Source organism: Kryptolebias marmoratus, linkage group LG22 (assembly GCF_001649575.2).
Source record: "Kryptolebias marmoratus isolate JLee-2015 linkage group LG22, ASM164957v2, whole genome shotgun sequence".
In the NCBI taxonomy this organism is placed as follows: domain Eukaryota; kingdom Metazoa; phylum Chordata; class Actinopteri; order Cyprinodontiformes; family Rivulidae; genus Kryptolebias; species Kryptolebias marmoratus.
The window spans coordinates 8589043-8595825 of record NC_051451.1 but is presented as its reverse complement, the minus strand read 5'-3'; the positions used below and the strand labels follow the sequence as shown (position 1 = coordinate 8595825).

General features: G+C 41.8%; 1 protein-coding gene across 1 annotated transcript in view; it reads left to right on the top strand.

Annotated features, from left to right (window-relative positions):
• Positions 1–249: 249 nt before the first annotated feature.
• usp54a (ubiquitin specific peptidase 54a) overlaps positions 250–6783 on the top strand; it is a 55614-nt gene continuing 49080 nt past the window's right edge. The window contains exon 1 of the mRNA XM_037973680.1: positions 250–298. The gene's annotated coding sequence lies outside the window, so the exon portion shown is untranslated. The remainder of the gene's footprint in view (positions 299–6783) is intronic.

The following is a 6783-nucleotide window of genomic DNA, read 5'->3' as shown; positions in this document are numbered from 1 at the left end:
GGGGTGGGGAGGGGGAGGGGGAGGGGCTTGTAGAGGAAACAGGTGTGTGTGCTGACAGGGATGATGTCATTCTCCGGCTGAGTCACCTGAAAGACGGCTTGCAGAGATACAGGGCGAGGAGGAGGAAGAGGAGGAAGAGGAGGAGGAGGAGGTGGAGAGCAGCTGCTTTTCTCCCTGAGGAGGCGCCGGCGTGAGGAAGGAGGTCCTGAAGGAGGAGGAGGAGGAGGAGTGAGGTTAGCAGGAGGACACCCAGGAGGAAGAGGAGGAGGAGGTGATGTGACTGCTGCAGTTTGTCAAGGTGAGCAGGAACCAGGTACTCCAGAGATCTGGTCCTGAAGTTATTTCTTCTTTCAAATGTTTGTTCACATAAATGTAGCAGCTAGATACTTTATAGATTTGTTTCAGAGAAATGAAACGAGATAATCATATTAATATAGGAGCTTCAGCATTTAAAGAACAACAGGTCAGTGGGTTCTGATCATTTCATCTTTATGAGCCTAACTTAAAATTATTATGATTACTTCCCATTAGAGAATAATGAGTATGGGAGAAGCTGGAGGGAGGTGGAGCTTCAACAGAGCAGCCAACAAGGTGTTCTTTGATTTGTTTGTTTTTATAAGAAAAGTCCACTTACAGCATTACACATCTCCTCAAGGAGAACAAGAAGAAAGGACAACAAGGAACTAGAAAAACTGCATCTCCACAGAAAATACTGAGGGATGAAAGAAGTGAAAACATTGGCTGAAAAACTTAAAAGAAGCAAAAGTCTAGCTAAAAGCCAAAAGTATCCATATGCAAGCTAAAGCTGACAAAATGTTAGCCAGAAGTAGCATCAAAAATTAAAACTACAAGTAGTTAAAAACTGGCTAAAAGTAGCAAAAAAGCTAGCTGAAAGTAGAAAATGGCAGCTAAAAGCAGCACAAAGTTATCTAAAGGCTACAATTAGCAAAGACTGACCAAAAGTAGGAAAAAGGCTAGCTAAAACTAAAAGTAGAAAAAGGCTAGCTAAAAGCTAACAGTACCACAGGCTAACGAAAACCTAAAATGATCTAAAGTCTAGCTAAAAGTTAACAGTAGCGAAAGACTGGCTAAAAACTAAAAGTAACAAAAGGCTAGCTAAAAGCAGCAAAATGTTAGTTAAAAGAAAAAGTTTGTTAAAAGCTATAAGTAGCAAAAAAAAGCTAACTAAAAGCTAAAAGTAGCAAAACGCTAGCTAAAAACTAAATGTAGCAAAAAGCTAGCTAAAAGCTAACAGTAGCAAAAGGCTGGCTAAAAACTAAACGTAGCAAAAAGCTAGCTAAAAGCTAACAGTAACAAAAGGCTAGCAAAAAGCTACAAAATACTTGCTAAAAGCAGCAGGTTAATAGCTAAAAGTAGTAAAAACTAGCTACAAGTAGAAAATGGCTAACTAAAAGCTAAAAGCAGCAGAGTTGTAGCTAAAAGCTACAAATAACAGAATCGTAGCTAAAAGTAGCAAATGCTAGCTACAAGCTAAGAGTAGCAGAAGACTAGCTAAAAAGTAAACTAACAGAACACAAAGGCTAAAAGTAGCAGAAGAAGACAGAAGTAGAGCAACTTTGCTGAAGCAGATTTCAAAGATAATTTTTTTTAAAGAAAATTAAGAAATATTGTTGTGTTTCTGGGGGGGGGGATTTTTAATAAACAAGTTAAATATTTCAAAAAGTATAAAAGTTACAACAGCCTAAAGTCATAGCAGCCATCTCCTGAACGAGCTGAACGTTTTCCTGAAGGAACGGCTAAAATAGCACAAAGAGCGCAGAAGTGGTGGTCTCCAATCCTGGTCCTCGAGGGCCACCATCCTGCAGGTTTTACTTGTTTCTCTGCTCCAACACACCTGATTTGAATTGATGGGTGATTAACAGGCTTCTGTAGAACATGAAGAGGTGATTTAACCACTGATTCAGGTGTGTTGGAGCAGAGAAACAAGTAAAACATGCAGGATAGTGGCCCTCGAGGACCAGAATTAGAGACCCCTGAGTTAGACTGCAAAAAACGTCTTAAAGAGGAAAACAATGGTGTGAACGCCTGTTACTCCTTCTCCATGTTGTAGCAATACCTCCTCTTCCCAATAATGGACATATTTCTAAGAAAAAAAAAACTTTAGATTTCGTAAGATATTAGTTGGATAATCTGACAAGCTGGTTTGCAGTAACTGATCATTTCTCCTGCAGAGGTTTACTCATCAGTTGGGCTTTAGGTTCTCACGACTCTATGTTGTTGTTTGTGACTACTTTAATCTTTCTAAAACTTGTACTCCTTCAATCCTGACCGAAGAGTCTCTCAGGCCTAAAATAAAGAAATATTTTCTCTACACTGCTGTATGAAACACATTTCGAACACACACTATTTTGGGAACTAAATAAACAAAAAAAGGGGTTCAGAAATGTTGAGTAACAGTGAGATCAGATTCCGTGGCCGTGACTGTCCACGCGCCCCACGTTACAGCTATTCTGACCTGCTTTTTTTCCAGCGTTTTCACCACTTTGGTTTCGGTCCCACTGTAGACTGTGTTAGCATCTCGTGCTCTATCACGTCTCCAAAAAGGTGCAACATAAGGTGGTATCTCGCTAGGCTGCCGCTGTTGGGGACTAGTTGGTGACTCGATGCGTTTTGTTGCGGTTCTGAGTGTTTGGAACCAGCAAGTGGTCGGATGTTTGGGTTGCCAAAAAAAAATCCCACCCTATTTTAGTGTGTCTGCAGCTTTCAAAACCCCGTTCTCAGTCGTGTACGTCATCTGTTGCTCACCTTGCCACTGCCCCCACATTTATGATTTAATCTACTGGAGATTCGGACCAGTTTTTTTAAATTCATTCTTATTTACTGAGAACCCTGGGAGACGTGTCGAGACCTTCTGGAGACTGTGTCGTGAACGCTGTTAGCCAACCGGCCACCAGCAGCTGCAGCCCAGCAACGGGCCGACAGTTAGTCTTCTCCTCCGGGAGGAAACATGCTCATAATTTGCATATTGTCTGACTCCATAAACGATCTGGGTGCTGCACTTCAAAGTTACGCCTTTTTGTTTTTTTTTCCTCATGATGTCAATAATATTAAATAATAACCAGTGTTTGAGATTTTTAAATCAGTTCATAATCGTTCATTGAAAAATAGATTATAACCCCAATCCCTAGTTCTTAGTGAATCCCAGATTTCAGCAGCTCAGCAGTCCGTGGTTTTTGTCATCTGATCTGTCCGTCTATTATTTGACATTTGCTCTGGAGTCAGGTCATGGAGGCAGCAGCTCGAGTAGGGAAGCCCAGACATCTCTCTCCACAGCCACATCTTCCAGGTCTTCCAGGAGGATTCCAAGGCCTTCCCAGGCCAGCCCAGAGACAAATGCCCCTTTTCTACCAGCTCTAAAAGTCCCGGCTCCTCTCTACTCGGCTTGCTTTGAACGCGTTTCCACCGGTATTTTTTCGAGGCCAGTCCCTGCTTCGGAGTAGGGTCAGCCGGGCCACTCCTGCTTCGTGGGTGGTGCAAGCTTAGCTCCTGTTCACTCATTGGTCGAGGGTGTGACCAGATGCAAGCATAAAGAGGGAATGGTAGGAATATAAACAACTGCGTTAGCTTACCCTGCAATGTTTATGCCGTCTGTCCCCCAGCTGAAGGCGCTGTAAAGCCTTAAATCTCCGGCGGATAACAGCTGTCCTACTCCGCCCAACAATCGCGGCATCCAGAGCATTTCTTCCACTGCGCCTCTCTTCCTGAAGTCTCAGGAGAATCCCCATAAGTTTAAAAAACAACAACACAGGGCCAACGTTGTCCATGGCGCTTCCGTTGTTTACACAAATGGCGCCAAGTTTCGGTAGCGCAACCGAAACTTGCCCCTCTCCCTCCCCCCCCACGAGACAAGGAGGCGTTCTTCTGCTACCGAACAAACTGGCTGGTGGAAACGTGATGCATTTTTTTTATGAGAGCAGAGTAGAGTAGCGTAGAGTGGGACTTCTGAAATAGAGCCAGTGGAAAAGGGGCTAATGTTTCTCCAGCGTGTCCTGGGTCTTCCCCGAGGTCTCCTTCAAGTTGGACATGCCAGGAACACCTCCCTAGAGAGGTGTCCAGGGGGGCCATCCTTACCAGATGCCCGAACCACCTCAACTGGCTCCTCTTGATCCAGAGGAGCAGTGGCTGTACTCTGAGTCCCTCCCGGACAAACCGAGCTCCTCACCCCGTCTCTAAGGGAGAGCCCAGCTACCCTGCGGAGAAAACTCATTTTCGACCACCATCGCCTGATTCTCCTTACGAGAAGATGCTTTCGTAACATGTTTGGCGTGTCAGAGCCATCTGAAATGTCTTCCAGATGTCAGTGTGTCACGGCGTGACGACGAGAGAGCAAACAGTCAGTAAAAACACCCACTTATACCAGTCACCATCATCTGACTGCGAGAGTAAACAGTTGGGATGTGATACAGGATGATGTCATTCAGGAAGAACACACACACACATACACACACACACAGATTTGTGTCACATGACAGGATGTTTAATGTTCAGCTGCTTCAAAAAAAAAATAAGTTTATATAAAACACTTTTTAATCATTTTTATGTTGACTTTTCTCAACTATTTTCATAACAAACAAGGTTATTGAAGCTGTTTCCATGTTTTGGAGAAAAACTCCAATCTTTACTCTTGCTCTAAATAAAGACAGAACAGAAAATCCAGCCAGAGACAAGGTTTGGTCCACAAACATCATTTAGATACATTTTTTTTAAAATAGGCATAAATTACTATTAAAGATGGTAATGTTATAAAATAGAGAAAAATAAGTAAAGAAATGCAGCCAAGACAAGTAGCAACAAGGTTGAGCTTTATCTTTTGAAACAATTCAAATATGAATCTGAAATAGAATTTAGGGACTATAGAAAGATTCTCTTCAAGTCTATTTCAGATTATTGTGTTTGTTTAACGCAGATGTTCATTTACTTTTTATTAGTGACAATAAATCTAATCTATAAAGGCAGCTCTGGTTAGCTCCTGTTTGTTGTAACAGCAGGAAAGCTAAGGTTTTGTCAGCAAAGTAGTAACTTTTAACCCCTCGTCATTCGCAATATTTCAGCTGCCAGATGCTGTAATGACCTCCAAACTCACAGAGATTTGTTTGGAAAACTCACTATTCAGTTCAGTTTCATGTTTGTGTCTTTGCGTCGTGATTTGTTCCTGTGCTAGCTGTGTTAGCCTCTCACCCGGTGAGAGGTTTGACCTGTCTGTCGGGTTGCTGCTGCGTTAAAATGGATACCGTGTTTTCCGGACTATAAGGCGCACTTAAAAACCTCCAATTTTCTCAAAAAACGACAGTGTGCCTTATAATCCGGAGCGCCTTATATATGAAAGAAGTCGTAACGTTTTAGTACGACTTTGGTAAACTACGAAGCTGCATTAGGGCTCAGTTATAGTCGCGCAGGGCTCCGTGCACGGACCTGAGCGAGCGGTGGAGGCGTTTATATTTGACGCTTACGTCAGTGTAGTATTCTTCTGTGAGTTTTGAACCGTTTGATTATCTTTGTGATCTCTCATAGAGGGATCATATAAATGCTGATACAGGCGAACCAGCTCTGCTAGAGCACTGAAATCGACCATTTTGAATGGATCGCCTTATAGTCCGGTGCGTTTTATATATGACAAAAGTTGGAAAGTTGGAAAAAGGACTATTCATTGACAGTGCATCTTATAATCCAGTGTGCCTTATAGTGCGGAAAATACAGTACTTCAGGATTAAATCTAGATGATTTCCGGTGCGTTTTGTTTCAGGATTGTAATTGTCGTCCCCATCAGTAGTCTGACGTGTTCTGTTTTTTTTTGACCTTCCAAGTTGATCCAAATTTGTTGCTTTTTTAAAGGCAACTAGATTCCTTTCCTTATTCTTTTGAAGATGTTTCTCTTCTTAACTGAGAAACTTTAATTCATCAGGAGAAGAAAAAAAAAACCCTCTTAGGCTCAAGGAAATATTTATCAACTCGGAAGCTGGAATATGTAAATCAGCTGGAACCCCCGCCATCCCTAAAGTCAGAGTTCCGACTCGGAGAGTTGGAGAATCCTGACCGGTACCAACCTCAAAATGCAAAATGGCTGCTTCACACACAAAAGACCGTTTCTGCAGCACATTTCAAAATAACCACAGCTGACCAAAAACTATTATCAATAGGATCTACTTCAATGAAACATTTAAACATAATTAAATAAAACTGAAGTTAAAAAAGAAATACATAAATCAGTTAAAGCATTCCTTTAAAGAGTGCATATCATTCATGCCAGACTTTTAAACTAAAATCTTCTTATGTTGATATCACATTATGTTATGCTCAGAGGATGTGTTGTGAATGACTCTCATCTACTACAGCATCAAATTTTAGCTCGATATCAGTAAAATTGACTGAGCTGTAGCAGCCATCTTGAATTGGATTGTCTCCATAGGTTAATCAGTTGTAGATGTTCATCCAGTGATTACTTTCTGGAGGTTTCTTTAAAATTTGTCCAGTGGTTCGTAAGGTTTCTTTGCTAACAAACAAACGTGTTGTTACAGTGTTTGCACAGACTGCAGTTGGTACTGGTTGGTGTTGCTAACTTTAGCCTGGTCACAACAATTGTCAGAACTGCTTTTTGTCTTCCGGGGTAAATAAAACTCAGCATAACTAGGAAAAAGCCCCTGAAAGGGTTTTGAACATGTGTCTTTATCTGCAGAGCTGTTTTTTGTTTGTGTGGTGAAACTCTGCCACCTTCAGGTCAGACAGGAGATCACAGCAGTCAGACAGTTTGAAGTTTGTGTGATG